We start from the raw sequence: 16480 nt of genomic DNA, 5'->3' as shown, positions 1-16480 counted from the left end.
TAATAGTGAGTGGCCCAAGTGGTAAGGGATGATATTCAGAGACCTCAAGAGCCTTCAAGTCAGAATAAGTAGATGACATCACAATCATCTCTCCTGTCTGGGTCTTACAACTATAGGAGAACAACTTGCAAACTTATCCCTCCAGGAAATGCAGAAGAAATAAAATCATGATCCTTCCCATGGCCACACTACACAACTACTACACTAAAGATGGCCCTGCATATTGAACGAAGTGAATACTGGCATAAAGATGTTCTTCAAACAATACATATCCACTATTTCACACAGGTAATTGCTGAGGTGCTACTATGAGTCCCTGTGCTAAATTCCAGGATTATAAGGCAAAATTCCTGCTCAATAGGCATACAGTCTAATGGCTGAATGGCATCACCGACTCGATGGACATGGGTTTGGGTAGACCCTGGGAGTTGGTGATGGACAGGGAGGCCTGGCATGCTGTGATTCATGGGGTTACAAAGAGTTGGACACAACTGAGCAACTGAAATGAGCTGAACTGAACAATAAAGTATATTACCGGTTCTCACAGGGAAAGAACAGGAAGTCCATAGCAAGAACACCCATCCCAAGCTAGAATATCCACACCAGGGATTTACTGTAAATTTCCTCTCTCTTTCCTCAAGTACATCACAGCTTTCTACTCTACATCCATCTCCTGTTCCATGGGAAAAGGTTAAGGTTCATTGCTGAAGACAGGCTTCCCTGGTGGCTCAGTGGTAAAGAATCTGCCTGCAATGCAGGAGACCCAGGTTCAATCCCTGGGTTGGGAAGATCCTCTGGAGAAGGAACTGGCAACCCACTCCAGTATTCTTGCCTGGGAAATCCCATAGACAGAGGGGACTGGTGTGCTATAGTCCATAGGGTCACAAAACAGCTGAACTCAACTTGGCAACTAAACAACAACAACATCGCTAAACACACTGCTAACATATGCCTTCTCTATGCTAGAGATAGTACATAGCAAAAAGGTTCTTGAATACTTCGTGTCCAGTTAATATATGTTGACTTTAAAGAAGGTAGTAGTAGAAAGAACTGAGTAGAAAAGAGGAATCTAAAGCATATTAAATTCCAATGATATCCTCAGTGAGCTATAATCTCCACCAACAATAGGAAACTCAACCCTAGAGTCATGGAAGAGAGCTCTACCTGGAATAAACTATATGAGTGTATGTTCTGCTCTTTCCCATCAGGATCATCTTTTCTCCATTTATCAAAGCTTGGTTACAAGCCCTCAGCCTCTCTCTCTGCAATCTAAACCCAGAGAGAGTTCAGATATGCATCTGCAAACACAAAGGAAACCAACTAGAGCCACCGTATTAGTTATAAATGTCATGGGCCTTCTGGCTGCAGGGTTGGAATGAGTTGCAGGAGTTGAGGAGGTTCTCTTCATTTGTTCTCAAGTGATATATTTCAGGCTGGGGATGTCTTTTCTACAATATCCTTAGTCTAAGAGGGCCAAATAGAGACTAGAACTCAGAAGAGGAAGTGGCTAAGAATCTACTTAGGGGATGACTCCATTCTATATTTTAGGGGAGAAGAATCAAACAGGAGGAAATTCAACATTTCTAAATGGTGCAGCTCACATAACCAGAGCAGCAATGAAGCTGAGACTTCATAGAGAAACTAAGAAATGAGTTAGGATTTTTCTGAAGTGGTTTGTCTTTTGTCTATTTTAGCACCTCAGGGTGGATGGATAACGATTTGAGATTTAGAGATCCCAGACATTAGTGTCCTGTGAGAATGGGGACCAAGGGACCAGAGGGAGAGAGTGAGGATAGAAGCGGAAAATGTCAGACAGGAAGGCAGGGAACATGAAGAGGGGTTGCTGGTGTCAACAAGAGTGTCCAGTGCTCACTGCTGCACTACACTCGCCAAGACATGTTGCCTCCCTTCCAAGACCCAAGGAGAGAAGAGTCAGTTCTCTTACTCTCTAGGGCCATCGCTTTCTTCATGGTTCTCTGAATAAACCAATTCTGTTTAGGTAATTAGAGTTTATGCAGTGTTTGCTGCAAGGCAGGTAGCATGGTAAGCAACAGGAATACAAAGATTAATACAAACCCAAAGCCACATGTGTCTTGCTATCCAAAAGGTTATAACACAGAGGAGATAAATGCACAAACAAGTCATGGCAAAGTGTCATTATAAAGGCGGTAAGAGAAGTGTGAACCAGGCCCTCTGGGTCACAAATTGATCACTTCAGCTTGGGTGGGGTGCCAGGGATCTTCTGATTATCCTCTGAGTTCCATGCTTCAATCTCTTGCATCCTCCTCTGTGCCCCAAAAGGCTGACTAATACAGTCTATGTCAAAGGCTCCCTGTCCTCTCCTGTCCTAGTCCTATTGATTGCAGCCAATGCTGAGTGCTGGCAGGCCATTGAAGGGAGGGAAAAGAGTAAGGTTAGGGTATTTGTTCCCTTAACTCCCTTCCTGCAAAGAGGGCAGCCCCCTTTGTCTCTGGGTTCAGGTAACAGCTTCCTTGTGCTGGAAGGGGACAAACAGGAGCCCCGTTTCAGCCTCAGGGTCCTGACTTCTAGATCTCTTTTGTGATTTCCCCACATCCTGCTCCCATCTTTGTAAATATTCTCTTTATTAAGCTCTCCTCAAGTTACCCACTTTGAATGAGCTATTTCCTACCAGAAGGTGACTGACACAGGTGATTCAAGAAAGAATTCATAGAGAGATGAGTTGAAGGGGTTTGACAGGGAGATTAGAGGAGAAAGGGAAATCAAATAACAGGAAGAACACAGGCAAAGGCAGGAAGAGGAATTGCAAGGCATATCTGATGAGTTGCTCATCGTTAAGTATGCCTGATGCATAAGATATATGTGAGGGAATCGAAAAAAAGACAGTTGGTGAGGAAGGCAAGCTGAATGACAGCAGGCCTTCTGTGCTGTGCTAAGAAGTTTAGAATTGGTCTCAGAGACACTAAAATATAAAGCAGGATCAGTTTCGTAACTCTGTAATAGAAGGATGAGACCAAAGGCAGCAAGACCCAGTGACAGGCTACTACAGACATCTAGATGAATGATGTTTTAAAATATGATATGAACATTTTTTCTCTCAATTAGAAACCTCCATTTAGCTATATGATCACTAAGGAGAAGAACGGAAGAGATGTAAACAAAGTTAAAGGAATAGAAATAAGACTCACCAATTGGGACAAAAATTTAAAGACAATAGAGAAGTGTGGGATGACTCCCAGATTCTCATGAGGGAAGATGTTGGCATCACTAAGACTGGGAATCTAGGAGGAGGAAAAGATATCAGGAAGAAAATGAATGGTTCTGAGTTTCCCCTTCGGCCAGTAGGTACAAGCAGGGACAAGACAATGACCAGCCTAGAAACAATACATGTCGTTTTCTACTTAACAGCACTAGGAAAGTGACTTATGAACATTTTGGTTACCAGTTGGGTTCAGCCAGGCTGGGACCATCAGAAAGGTGGTGTCTCAGTGTTCACTGCAGCACTACTTGAAGTGGTCAAGACATGCAAGCGATGTAATTGCCCATCAACAGATGAATGGATAAAGAAGATGTGGTACATATATACAATGGAATATTACTTAGCCATAAAAAAGAAGAAAATAATGCCATTTGCAGCAACCTGGTTGAACTAGAGATTATCATACTAGGTGAAATGTCATTAAGAGAAAGACAAATACCATATGATATCACTTATACATACAATCTAAAACATGACACAAATGAACCTATGTGTGAAACAGAAACAGACCCACAGACATAGAGAACAGACCTGTGGCTGCCAAGGGGGGTGTGTGGGGATCAGAGAGGAAGAGACTGGGAATTTGGGATTAGCGATGCAAAGAATTCTATATGGAATGGGTAAACAACAAGGTCCTACTGTATAGCATAGGGAACTATATTCAATATCCTGTAATAGACCATAATGAAAAATAACATAAAAAATGTATATATGTGTATAACTGAATCACTTCACTATACAGCAGAAACTAACACAACATTGTAAAATCAACTATACTTCAATAAAATCAATTAAAAAATAAAGAAAGGGAGTGTGGTTCTCATGGTCAGCACAGAGGTCCTTCACAGGCTGGCTCTACTAAGAATGCCATGTAAACTCCCTTCCCTCCCAATTGATAATGCTCCCAAAATACATTCTGTGTGAATCTGCGTGAAACAGCCTTTTAAAGTTAAGACTGTCAACTGTGAGACTGCAGGGACAGTAATAGCAAAATACAAGGGAAAAAAATGTTTCCATTTCTTCATCTGAAAATTGTATTTTCACTTGTAAGATGTGGCACATTTAATTTTAATGAATTGGAAACTGAGGTGGTTTTTGATCTGTTCTCACTAAGATAGTTTGTTGAAAGTCAGGCAAGTGACAAAGAGCAGGAGAAACAGAAAGGTGATTGTGAGAATCGCCACTCCCATCCTTCAGCCTCCCTCCACAAAGAAGATGGTTCTATTTTGAAATTCGTAAGTTGTCTCAAAGTTTTACCATCTCATTTCTCCTGAGAGAATGAAACTCTGAATAGCTAAGAATTTGGACTTGATATGCAAACAGTTTCTTGATTTGGTTTGACCAGAAGGTCATCTCAAAAGCACAATAATGGACTAAGTCTAGACTCCATCTTCAGAGAGAAGCCGGTGGTCTATAAGTGGCAGTTCAAATGCAGCTGGGCCACCAGTTCCCAGAAAAGGAGGGAATTCCCCCAGTACGATGCTTCCATTAAGCATGGAACTGTTGCCAAATTTAGATTAAGAACTGGGAATACTCCAGAACCAAGAATCTCACTGCCAAACCAAAGAAACAAATGAACAAACAAAATGGATCAAAGATAATAGCATATTTTCCTCCCCTATTCTTCATTCAATACCTGTTTTCTTTAACCCTTTTGGGGCTTTCCTGGTGGCTCAGATGCTAAAGAATCTGACTGCATTGTGGGAGACCCAGGTTCAATCCCTACGTCAGGAAGATACCCTGGAGCAGGAAATGGCCATCCACTCCAGTATTCTTGCCTGAAGAATTCAATGGACAGAGGAGCCTGGCAGACTACAGTCTATAGGGTTGCAAAGAGTCAGACACAACTGAGCAACCAACACTTTCACTTTAATCCTTTAATTCTCCCTTATTACTCACACTCTTGACAACTCAACTCCTACTCACACCTGAAATGCCAGCAGAGTATTTAAAACCTATGTAAACCATTTCCTTGTAAACTTCCTCAATCAGAGGACCGTCTCCCTTCACTCTACTACCTCTGGAGCTTCGTGTCTGCATCCTTATTCTTTTCACCACACAGAATTAAACCTACCATTTGCATATCTATCTCCTCTACTGGACTGTGTTTTTTTAAGGCATAGAGTGTGTTGTATTTATCATTGTGTGTCTGGCCCAGGGATTGACACCTAGGAGGTGTTCAGTGAGTGTGTAGTGAATGCCAGCGCACTGAATTTTGCCCAGACTCTGGACTAGATACCAACAGTAAAAGGAAAAACACTAGTTATCCCCTGACAGCCACTTAACTTTCAGAACAACGCAGAGAGAGAGAGAAAGAGAAAGACAGAACACTAAGATTCTCCATTTACCAAAGAGGAAACTAAGGCATAGATAAGAAACTAGGAAGTGGGAGTCCAAAGTCTATTCCCTTAATCTCTATGCAATACTGCTTCTCTGTAAAACCTAGTACACATGTTTGTATTGCCGGTGCTTACATGTGCTTTTGTATGGTGCTTTAGTCTTAGTTTTCTTCTGAATTCCCTAACGCTGATTTAGATACAGAATTATTTTCCTCTGAAGTCCATCTTGAGACCTAGTCCTCCAGCATTCCTTGGGGCTATAACCCTGCCAGGCAGGCTGGATTCAGAGCACGTGAGCCATGTCTAAGCCTATGGTGAGGCTGCTGGATGCTCTTATCTCAATCCTCGCCACTCACTTGGCCTCCTCCTGGGAGCCAGAAGGTACATTCAACTACTTCTTGGCCAAGTGCTTGTTTGCTTAGCGGTATTGACAACATTATCCATTAAAGACAGCAGAGATGGTAATGTGTGGCATTAAAAGCCAGTGGCTTAATAGAAATCTGAGTTGAAAAAAAATCACAGTGCAGCCAGGAAAACATTCACCCGGAACATCTATATTAATGAATTGCATCACATTTATTCTCCCCTATCGGATGCCTGAGTCAGAATGCAAATGAAATATTTCGATAACAATCTGTGAAGATTACTGTGTTTGCTTAATAAATTAGTATTTTCTAAAACATTTTTTCAAAAAAGGGAAGATTATAAAAAGGCAAGCAGTGTCATCAACCTCTGAGGCATAAACTCTCTTTAGCAATTAGTTACCAGTTTCCAGAAAAGACATTCAAAATGCTAAGAAAAGTCTGCATGGGTCTTACTTTTAACATCAGAATTTGATTCCTGAGGATTAGCATATCTTTCCATATTTAACTGATATTGGACATATAGCCACCACTACTTGTATGCAGCTTCAAAACCAAGGCTGACACCAAAATAATAATAAAAGCAGCAGAAGACAATGAACAACGGACAAGATCAAAGTTAATGGAATCTCTCCCTTTCTGGGCAATGACTTGTGCTTTGGGGAACTTTTTAAATGAAAATAAATCCCTCAGATCAAACTGACCTTCTCCAGATGGTTCCTGGAAGGCCCTTGCGCCACCTCCAGCAGTGGTACTGGGGCGACACAAACACAATCAGCTTAGCTCCAGCCAGGCCAGCAAATGTGCTGACAGCTGGAGAATGCCCCAAATGAGAGTCCTAACAGAACACTCAGGTTCACCACCGGCACCTTCCCGCAGCACTCTGCTCAGGGCAAGCAGCTCCCCTCTGTGCTAACAAACTGTCGTTGTCCTTGTCCAGCCCTTGTCATTTATCAACTAGATGGCTGCAGGCCCTGCAACTTGTCTTCCTGCGTCCAGTCTCACACCTCTCAGGGTCCTTCTCCCCGCTGCTTCCCGAGTGATCTTTCAGAGGTATAAATCTGGCCACACGAAACTCCCTTTAAAAGTCCTTAAAAGGAGAATGGTCAGATTTGAGACTTGACCTCCAGTCATAATGTACTATGATTAGCTCTGGAGAACCTGACCTCTCTGAAGATACTTATGTGCTCCAGGTATCTTGTTCGCATTGCCCCACATGAGCTGTTGCTTATGGTTTTCTTTTTATCTCCAATGTTTTCTACATTCCAGTCCTTCCTGTCAAGATAGACAACATACATTAGCAGAGTCACTCCTGAGCCTGCATCTTTCAGGTTGGCGTGAGAGCCATTCTTCTGTCTCTCTCTCCTGAACTCACTTATTTCCCAGTACATAACTAGTGTAACATTTATCTTACTCTTTATTCTGTTAAGTTGACTGATCAGTTCAGTTCAGTTCAGTCGCTCAGTCATGTCCGACTCTTTGCGACCCCATGAACCACAGCAACACCAATTCCTGGAGTTCCCTCAAACCCATGTCCGTTGAGTCGGTGATGCCATCCAACCATCTCAACCTCTGTCATCCCCTTCTCCTCCAGCCTCAATCTTTCCCAGCATCAGAGTCTTTTCAAATGAGTCAGCTCTTCGCATCAGGTGGCCAAAGTATTGGAGTTTCAGCTTCAACATCAGTCCTTCCAATGAACATCCAGGACTGATCTCCTTTAGGATGGACTGGTTAGATCTCCTTGCAGTCCAAGGGACTCTCAAGAGTCTTCTCCAACACCACAGTTCAAAAGCATCAATTCTTTGGTGCTCAGCTTTCTTTACAGTCCAACTCTCACATCCATACATGACTACTGGAAAAACCATAGCCTGACTATATGGACCTTTGTTGACAAAGTAATGTCTCTGCTTTTTAATATGCTCTCTGGGTTGGTCATAACTTTCCCTCCAAGGAGTAAGCATCTTTTAATTTCATGGCTGCAATCACCATCTACAGTTTTTAGAACCCCACAAAATAAAGTCAGCTACTGTTTCCATGGTTTCCTCATCTATTTGCCATGAAGTGATGGGACTGGATGCCATGATCGTAGTTTTCTGAATGTTGAGCTTTAAGCCAACTTTCTCACTCTCCTCTTTCACTTTCATCAAGAGGCTCTTTAGTTCTTCTTTACTTTTTGTCATAGGGTGGTGTCATATGCATATCTGAGGTTATTGATATTTCTCCCAGCAATCTTGATTCCAGCTTGTGCTTCTTCCAGCCCAGCGTTTCTCATGATGTACTCTGCATTTAAGTTAAATAATATTTAACGGCAATTGACAACTAAGGTTCAGAACTGTGGTCACAGTTTACATTCTTTCAATAAGAGTTTTTCTCTCAAGAATATTCTAGGACTTCCACGGTGGTCCATTGGTTAAGAATCCACATGCCAATGTAGGGGACATGAGTTCAATCCCTTGTCTGGAGATATTCCACAGGTTGCGGGTGGTATGTGTGAGCCAAAACTACTGAGCCCATGGTCTAGAGCCATGCTCCACAACAAGAGAAACCACGGCAATAAGAAGCCTGAACGCCACAACGGAGAGAGCCTGTGTGCATTAACAAAAAACCCAGCATAGCCATAAATAAGTAAACAAAAGTTTCTAGTGAGAAACACAGGCAAGTACACAACCATAGTGATTCCACATGATAAGTGCTGCTCTGAAAGTTGCAGGAAGCTGTGGCATAGGATGAATAACTAACCCTGATCTGGAGAGTAGGAAGGAGGCAGATGAAGAAAAAGTTCTTGGTGGATGAACTTGAGGTATGTAGGACAAGAAGGAATAGATAATATGAAAAGAATATCAAGAATTATGAACAAAACTGCTGTAAACATCTGTGTGAAGGTTTTTGTGTGGACATTTTAACTCCTTTGGGTAATTACCAGAGTGTGATTGCTGAACTGTATGGTAAGAGTATATTTCATTTTAAAACAAGCCACCAAACTATCTTCCAAAGGAACTGAACCATTTTTCATTCCTGTTAGCAATGTGTGAGAGTTCCTGCTGCTCCACATCTTTATCAGCATTGGTGTTACCAGTATTCTCAATTTTGATCATTCAAACAGATAATGGTATCTCATTATTGTTTGCATTTCCTTGATGACATATGATGTGAAGAACATTTTCACATGCTTATTTGCCACCTATGTATCATATTTGGTAAGGTATCTGTTATAGTTAGAACTGGACATGGAACAACAGACTGGTTCCAAATAGGAAAAGGAGTACATCAAGGCTGTATATTGTCACCCTGGTTATTTAACTTATATGCAGAGTACATCATGAGAAACACTAGGCTGGAAGAAGCACAAGCTGAAATCAAGATTGCCGGTAGAAATATCAATAACCTCAGATAAGCAGATGACACCACCCTTATGGCAAAAATTGAAGAACTAAAGAGCGTCTTGATGAAAGTGAAAGAGGAGAGTGAGAAAGTTGGCTTAAAGTTCAACATTCAGAAAACTAAGATCATGGCATCCAGTCCCATCACTTCATGGCAAATAGATGAGGAAACCATGGAAACAGTGGCTGACTTTATTTGGCGGGGCTCTAAAATCACTGTAGATGGTGACTGCAACCATGAAATTAAAAGACACTTACTCCTTGGAAGGAAAGTTATGACCAAACTAGATAGCATATTAAAAAGCAGAGACATTCCTTTGTCAACAAAGGTCCGTCGAGTCAAGGCTATGGTTTTTCCAGTAGTCATGTATGGATGTGAGAGTTGGACTGTAAAGAAAGCTGAGCACCAAAGAATTGATGCTTTTGAACTGTGGTGTTGGCAAAGACTCTTGAGAGTCCCTTGGACTGCAAGGAGATCTAACCAGTCCATCCTAAAGGAGATCAGTCCTGGGGGTTTATTGGAAAGACTGATGTTGAAGCTGAAACTCTGATACTTTGGCCACCTGATGCGAAGAGCTGACTCATTTGAAAAGACTCTGATGCTGGAAAAGATTGAGAGGAGGAGGAGAAGGGGATGGCAGAGAATAAGATGGTTGGATGGCATCACCGACTCAACGGACATGGGTTTGGGTGTACTCCAGGAGTTGGTGATGGACAGGGAGGCCTGGCGTACTGCAGTTCATGGGGTTGCAAAGAGTCAGACACGACTGAGCAACTGAACTTAACCATAAATATTATATTTAAATCTTATAGGCTGTGATAAAGTGACCTAGGGGAGAAAGAAAAATGGCCTAAGACCAGTTGTAATGTACTCTTATCTTCATACATTGCTGGACTGATTTTGGAGCTCTTTTCTAAAGAGGCTGCCTGCCAATGCAGGAGATATAAGAGATGCAGGTTCAGTCCCTGGGTTGGGTAGATTCCCTAGAGAAGGGTATCACAGTCCACTCCAGTATTCTTGCCTGGAGAATCCCGTGGACCGAGGACCCTGGAGGGCTACAGTCCATAGGGCCATAAAAAGTTGGACACGACTGAAGCAACTTATCAGGTTGAGGACTTTAGAGTGTATGTCCATAATTAAGATCAGCCTACACTTCCCTTATTTGTACTGCCTTAGTTTGGTGTTAGATTTATGGCCTTTTCCCTGTCTATCTGGTGATTACTGACTGTGATCTTCAGCTCCTTGAAACTTTATCTACAGACACTTGGGATCTGAGTTTTAAGTGTGTGATTCCATTGAGGATTTTCATTTGCCACGCTCTCTGAGCACTATCAACTTGAAAGGCATGCTATGTCTGATGTGTTTGTGTGCTTTTTCATTGTAATTACACAGGTGGCAGGAATTCTATCCTCAGACCTGATGAGTAGGCAATTTGAGGTAGGAATTCTCAGAGGAAACTGCCTTCTTTCTCTTCTCACTCTACATAGAAACAAGGCAGAGATAGACAATTCTGTAGGCAGATTATATTCTAGTTCACTGACCAAATGATCTTTGTGGATTGAAACTTTGTGTAGGAATTCTAGTTCAGTCCTCCATTCAGCTCAGGCATCAAGCTATGCCACCTACGCAGCATGTATGCTCACAGTGCCTGGAAACCCAGGCTCTAGGATACCAGAGTTCAAGCTCTAATTTAATGCGTGCATGGCCAGGCGTGGTCTGCATGAAGATGTCTTTGACCACTTCCCTGTAGAATCACATGCCCTCAGGACAATCATCGGCTCTAATGCTGACTTACCTTGTAGACAGTGTGTTCTTATTTATAGTCTTTGCTTATTCTCCTTACTTCACTGACAGCCCAACCTTGCTTTACAAATACATGGTGAAGTAATTTATCCAGCATTTATATCTGTACTATACCTAGAGGGGTTTATCTGCTCACCAACTATCATATTGCTGGAGATGAAATCTATTCCTTTATAATCTAATTTTTACAACACATTTCTGAACCATCCATCAGTCTGGCCTTGCGGTTAATCTGAATTGAGCTGGCTGTTTCTCCACTTGCAAGAAAAAAAAAAAAACTGTGAAGTGCTTCTGAGGAGCACAGATATTTTTCAGACCACTTAAGGGGGCCACAGAAAGCTGGTCTCATGCCTGTCCGCCCCTCCCTGCCAGCTGGACTGGCACTCTGCCTAATGCCATTGCATTTGCACACCACGGCTGCTCGTCACCCTACCATCCCAGCCCCCTCCCCATGGCAGACCTCCACTTGGCGTGGGTATACACTAGTATTTTTAAACAGCAATAAAGTCAAACAACTGCAATATCCTCAAAGATTAATTATCACTCACTTTAAAAAAGTCAATTTTCTTTAAACTAAGGATGCAAATGAGAAAACAAATGAAAAATGGATTTCCAGAAGAACCACATTTCCTGCTATTCAGCAGAAATCATCCCCAAACACTGATTAAAATATTGGGATTGCTTCATATCTTGTTAATCTCCAGTGAAGAGGCGGTGTCATTTAAAATTAGCAAAAACCTTGTGATGTTGGAGGAAAACCAGAGCAAAGAAGTTATAAATGTTAATTTAGTAAATAGATTTTGTTTTCCCCCATCAGGTCAGTTTTGATTGGTGGTAGAGTAGCCAACCACTTATGTGGTCAGGAGAGTTGGCATTACCCCCTGCCACTCCGCCCAGTAACCAGTCATTAGAAGATAAAAATTCCATTATGGTTTTGGATTAAGCCTCTCTTTGTCTCTCTTGTGAAACTTAATTTATCTATCCCTTTCTAACTTATCTTCTGTTGTAAAGCAGATTAGGCTAAGTCCACAAGAAATGAATAGCTGTATTATTCAGCTCAGGCTGCCGTAACAAAATGCCATAGATTGGATGACTTACACAGCAGACATCTTTCCCAATTTTTGAGGCTGGAAAGTCCAAGATCAAGGTGCCTGATGTTTGGTTGCTGGTGAGAGCTCTCTCCAGGCTCGCGGATGGCTGCCTTCTCCCTGTGTCCACACAAGAGGAAAGAGCGCCCTCTGGTGTCTTTTCCTCTAAGGGCAACTAATCTCATTTTGAGGGTCCAATCCTTGGGACCTCATCTAATCCTAACAACCTCCCCAAACCCTCATCACATTAAGGTTTAGGACTTCAACACATGAATTTTGGGAGGACACAAACATTCAGTCTATAACAGTTGGTCACTAAAGGCATATTAGAACTTTAATGGTAAGAAATGGAGAAAGAAAGGAGTTCTACAATCTGCATCCTCTGGATAGGGAAGAAGAGTACAACCCGTGGTTCTCTGCCCTGGAAGGTAGAGACAGTTTGGCAGTTCTCACTGCACTGTCTAAAAGGAATAATGAATTTGGTTTTGAACTACAGGTGTGTCCACATCGGTGGGGATCTGATCTGTGGGGTGAGACATAGCAATACAAGTCTCCTTGTGGTTGATCACGTGGTGTCAGGAAGAGGGCAGAGATGGTCCTCACAGCTTGTAACAGAAGGCCAGCCCAGTGAACACAGCACATGTGCCAGGGGACACAAGGACCAAGCAGAAAGCCAGTGACCCTACCAAGGCTGGGGTCCAATACAGCTCCCCTGCCCGTCTTGGTTGAGATGGACTCATACATTCCTCGGGCTGCTCTTCTAGGTGCCACATCTCCCTGACCCCGCTAAGAAGTCCAGAGATGGCAGAGCCAGACAAAGGGTATACAAGACTCAGAGATGCTGCCACAAGCAGGAAGGAGAGAGCGCCAAGAGGGAAGAGGGGGCCCTGAAAGGCAGTAAGCAACACATTCCACCTACCTCTCCCCTCTCCATTTTCCTTCTGGTTGCCTCATGTTTGTACTTCACTTGCTCTCTAATTGCTTATTCATTCAGAATTGATTGATTGGTAAGGCCCCGAAAGGGGCAGTTTACTGCCCATTTCTTATTGGTATACTACGGAGACCCAGACCCCAATTCACTTCCTCTCAAATGGGGCACACATGCTGTCAGATAACTAGCAAGTATTAATAAGAAGAGCAAGGGATCTTCCATGACAGCCATGTGCAGCCACAGTGGGGGGCGGGGCTGGAATGGGGCCCCATTCAGCCTGGAATTGGCTCAGAGCAAGGCCAGACCACCTTTGAACCTTGCCCAGTGGTACACTGCCCAACATTTCAGATCAGCCAGCACTGATGTTTTTCTTTGCCTGTTCAGCAATTTCCTCTGAACTGTTCAGTGAGTTGGTGTTCAGTTTTCAAAAGTTTCATTTCTTTTTTAGAAGGAATAAGAAATCGGTATAGATTCATGCTTAACTGAAAAAAAAAAATTCAGATGTCGCTATTTAGCTTGAGAACAGGTTCTTTAAAATTATTCATCTGCAGGAAATCTCCCTTGAATAAAGTATTTACTTCAGTCATTCTTGCTTCATTCACTGGACATCATTGAAAACTTTTCTGTGCAAGCCCAGGCTGCACTGGCTTTGAGATACAGAGGTTCTCTTCTATGTTTCATCTGTCCTTTTTATTGCCAGGCACTGGACCACATGCATTAGCTTTTTTGTCTCATTTAAGCCTCAACAATCCCATGATACAATAAGGACAATATTAACTTCCCATTGATATATATATGTGGAATCTAGGATTCAGAGAAGGTAAGTTATTTGCCTGAGGTCACCATCTAGTTAGAGCAGTTCCAGAACTCCTGGATAAGAAAGATCTCCACCCTCAAGAACCTGGCAACCCACTAAAGGAAAAGGGACCCACAGATAAACATGTACTATAAAGGGTCATGGATGTTATGAAAAAAAAATTCAGCTATACTTTTTAGAGCAGCACATAGAGATCTGAGAGTGGGCATTTCTAACGGGCCAAAGTCCAAAGGCATCACAGAGTTGAGTGATATTCATAGTAAAAATGTGTGTGTGTGTTGGTGGTGGATGCCCATATGGGGTGGGAAGTAGTTTGAGATTCAAGTCAGGGGGTGGGAGCGAGGTCATGGAGGGAAATATATTGACTCCTTCAACTCTGTATTATCATGTTGTTGTATTATTACATGGCTTGCCCTCTACATGGGAGGGCAAAGCTTTGTAATTTCTACCAGCTAGCATCATTTTCTAATGTTTCCTTTTGTATATATCCTATATACACAACCAGATTGAAAGAAAACTCTACCAAGACATTTGATACACAACAGTTCTTAGCATGGTTTATAGAAGACACACTCTGAAACAGTTGTTCGTTTCTTAAGTGCCAGAAGCCAGGGGTACCGGTGACCATTACTCAGGAAAAATCTTTCTGAGAAGCAACAAGCGTTCATTTATGACCTTCCTTTAATTTTTCCTAATCATCCAATGAGCCTCAATCACTTTTATTATTGAGAGGAAAAAAAAAAAAAACAAAAACCTTTGTAAAACCTCAATACCAGTCAAGACTGTCCCCTTTTCCTATTCTAACCACACCAGGATTTCTGTGTCAACTGTCAGTCCAAGAAGCCACTGGTTATGGGAGGACAGTGGTGAATCCTGCTTAGGACTCAGCAGACCAGCTCAGAGGAGGCAAGAGCCAAGGTCATAACGGGTGATTCATGATGCTAACAGGAAAAACCCAAGCATTGCCAGGCTCCTATCAGCTGAGGTTGTGATCCTGGTAGCAGCTTGTCTCTGTTTTTGCTTTTTTTCCCCTTCATTTTTTAATGAGCTGTTTCTTTACACTCCCTCCTGCCTCTTTCCCTTCTCCCCTGTTCTATGAACCTTGTCAAAAACAAATAGAGAGTGATAGTAAAAGCAGCAGGAGGACATTCTAAAAATAAAGACAAATACCAAGGGTTGTTAGGAAGTAGCCTGTGTTTGTCATGGTCCATTAATAAGTGCTGTTTTTCTCTCCTCCTCTTTTTATTTTATTTAGAAAGAAAATGCTATCAGATATGACTTTTTGAAGTTCTACACTGTGGAGTCTGGGTACAATCTGGGGAGTTGGAGACTGTAGGAAAAGATGGGGAAAAACCTAATGGGGGTTGATTGGGTGGGGGAGGGTACCTTAGGCAGCAGCGAATAGATGGATAGTTCTAGGGCTGCTGAAGGAGAAAGGTTTTAACAACAAGAAGAAAACAGATAAGAAAACTCAGGCAGAGGATGAGGTGAAGTGTTGGGTGCTGTAAGTTGGTAAATTGGACAACAGAAGTTCCGAGTTTATGGGAAGACAGAGACAAAAAGGCCGGAGCCACCCAGCAGTTAGCAGGGATTCAGTGAAGCTGAAAGGCTCAGGCCTGAGGTCATGAGCTCTGGGTAGCAGGTGATGTGCTCCTGTCTTGGCCAAGAGACAGACCTTGAAAAGTTTTGGCAGGCGAAACACCCCATGTCTATAAAGCTGATCTTTTGAGACCAAATTAGCCAGGAGAGACCCTCAGTTTTACTAAAATAATGGATTTTTCTATTGAACTGTCTGAAGTTTGGCTCAAAAGATCAAACTCACGCTCTGACAGGAGAGGGGAACGCAAGGTTGAAGGAGGATTTATTGCTCTGCTGTTGAATCTCAGCGTTTGTGCTGTTTGGAAACAGGAGTACAACACTCACAGGCTTGGAGAAAAGCTGCTAATAGGCTGGCATCAGGTCAGGAGCCTTTAGCAGCTGCTAGGCTCCAAAACAGATCCTGACCGGGGCCACTGAAGACTCCACAATTCTCGCCTTCTGAAATGAGTGCTTGGACTTCTCAGGTTAATGATGTTCCATGGTTCATCCAGGTGATGAGGGAATTGGCCTTGATTGAGAAAATACTGGATGGAAAGTGGATGTTCTCTTTCTAAGAACCATAGGAAGAAGTAGTCCTGATCTGATCTGAATTAATTTAGCACCTCTTTCAATGGCACATCCTTTCACTGGCGTATCATCATCTCTCTTGAAAGATTCAGACTATATCATGCTGAGATATCACACTTCAAATATGGATAAGGAAGTCAAAATTTTAAAGAAATAATATAATCTGCATTTCCCAAAATGATTTCTACAAGTATTGAAGTAAGTTTGGCACACCTTTTCTTCAACCCAAGTTTCACAGAGAGACACAATGAATATTAGCACATTAATGGCTCTGAGAAGTTTTTTCTGTAGAAAGCGGTTAGTTTATTTCACCTAGATGTTCTCCAAACTTATTTAGCCAACACATGTTTGCTGG

At 42.4% G+C, this 16480-nt stretch overlaps 1 non-coding gene across 1 annotated transcript; it reads left to right on the top strand.

Moving 5' to 3' along the window:
• The first annotated feature begins 717 nt into the window (after positions 1–717).
• TRNAC-GCA lies at positions 718–788 on the top strand. Its single transcript has one exon. It is a non-coding gene; the product is annotated as a tRNA-Cys (tRNA).
• The last annotated feature ends 15692 nt before the right edge of the window (positions 789–16480 follow it).

This window comes from Cervus canadensis, chromosome 15 (genome assembly GCF_019320065.1).
Source record: "Cervus canadensis isolate Bull #8, Minnesota chromosome 15, ASM1932006v1, whole genome shotgun sequence".
In the NCBI taxonomy this organism is placed as follows: Eukaryota; Metazoa; Chordata; class Mammalia; order Artiodactyla; family Cervidae; genus Cervus; species Cervus canadensis.
This window is presented reverse-complemented; position numbering and strand designations above follow the sequence as displayed.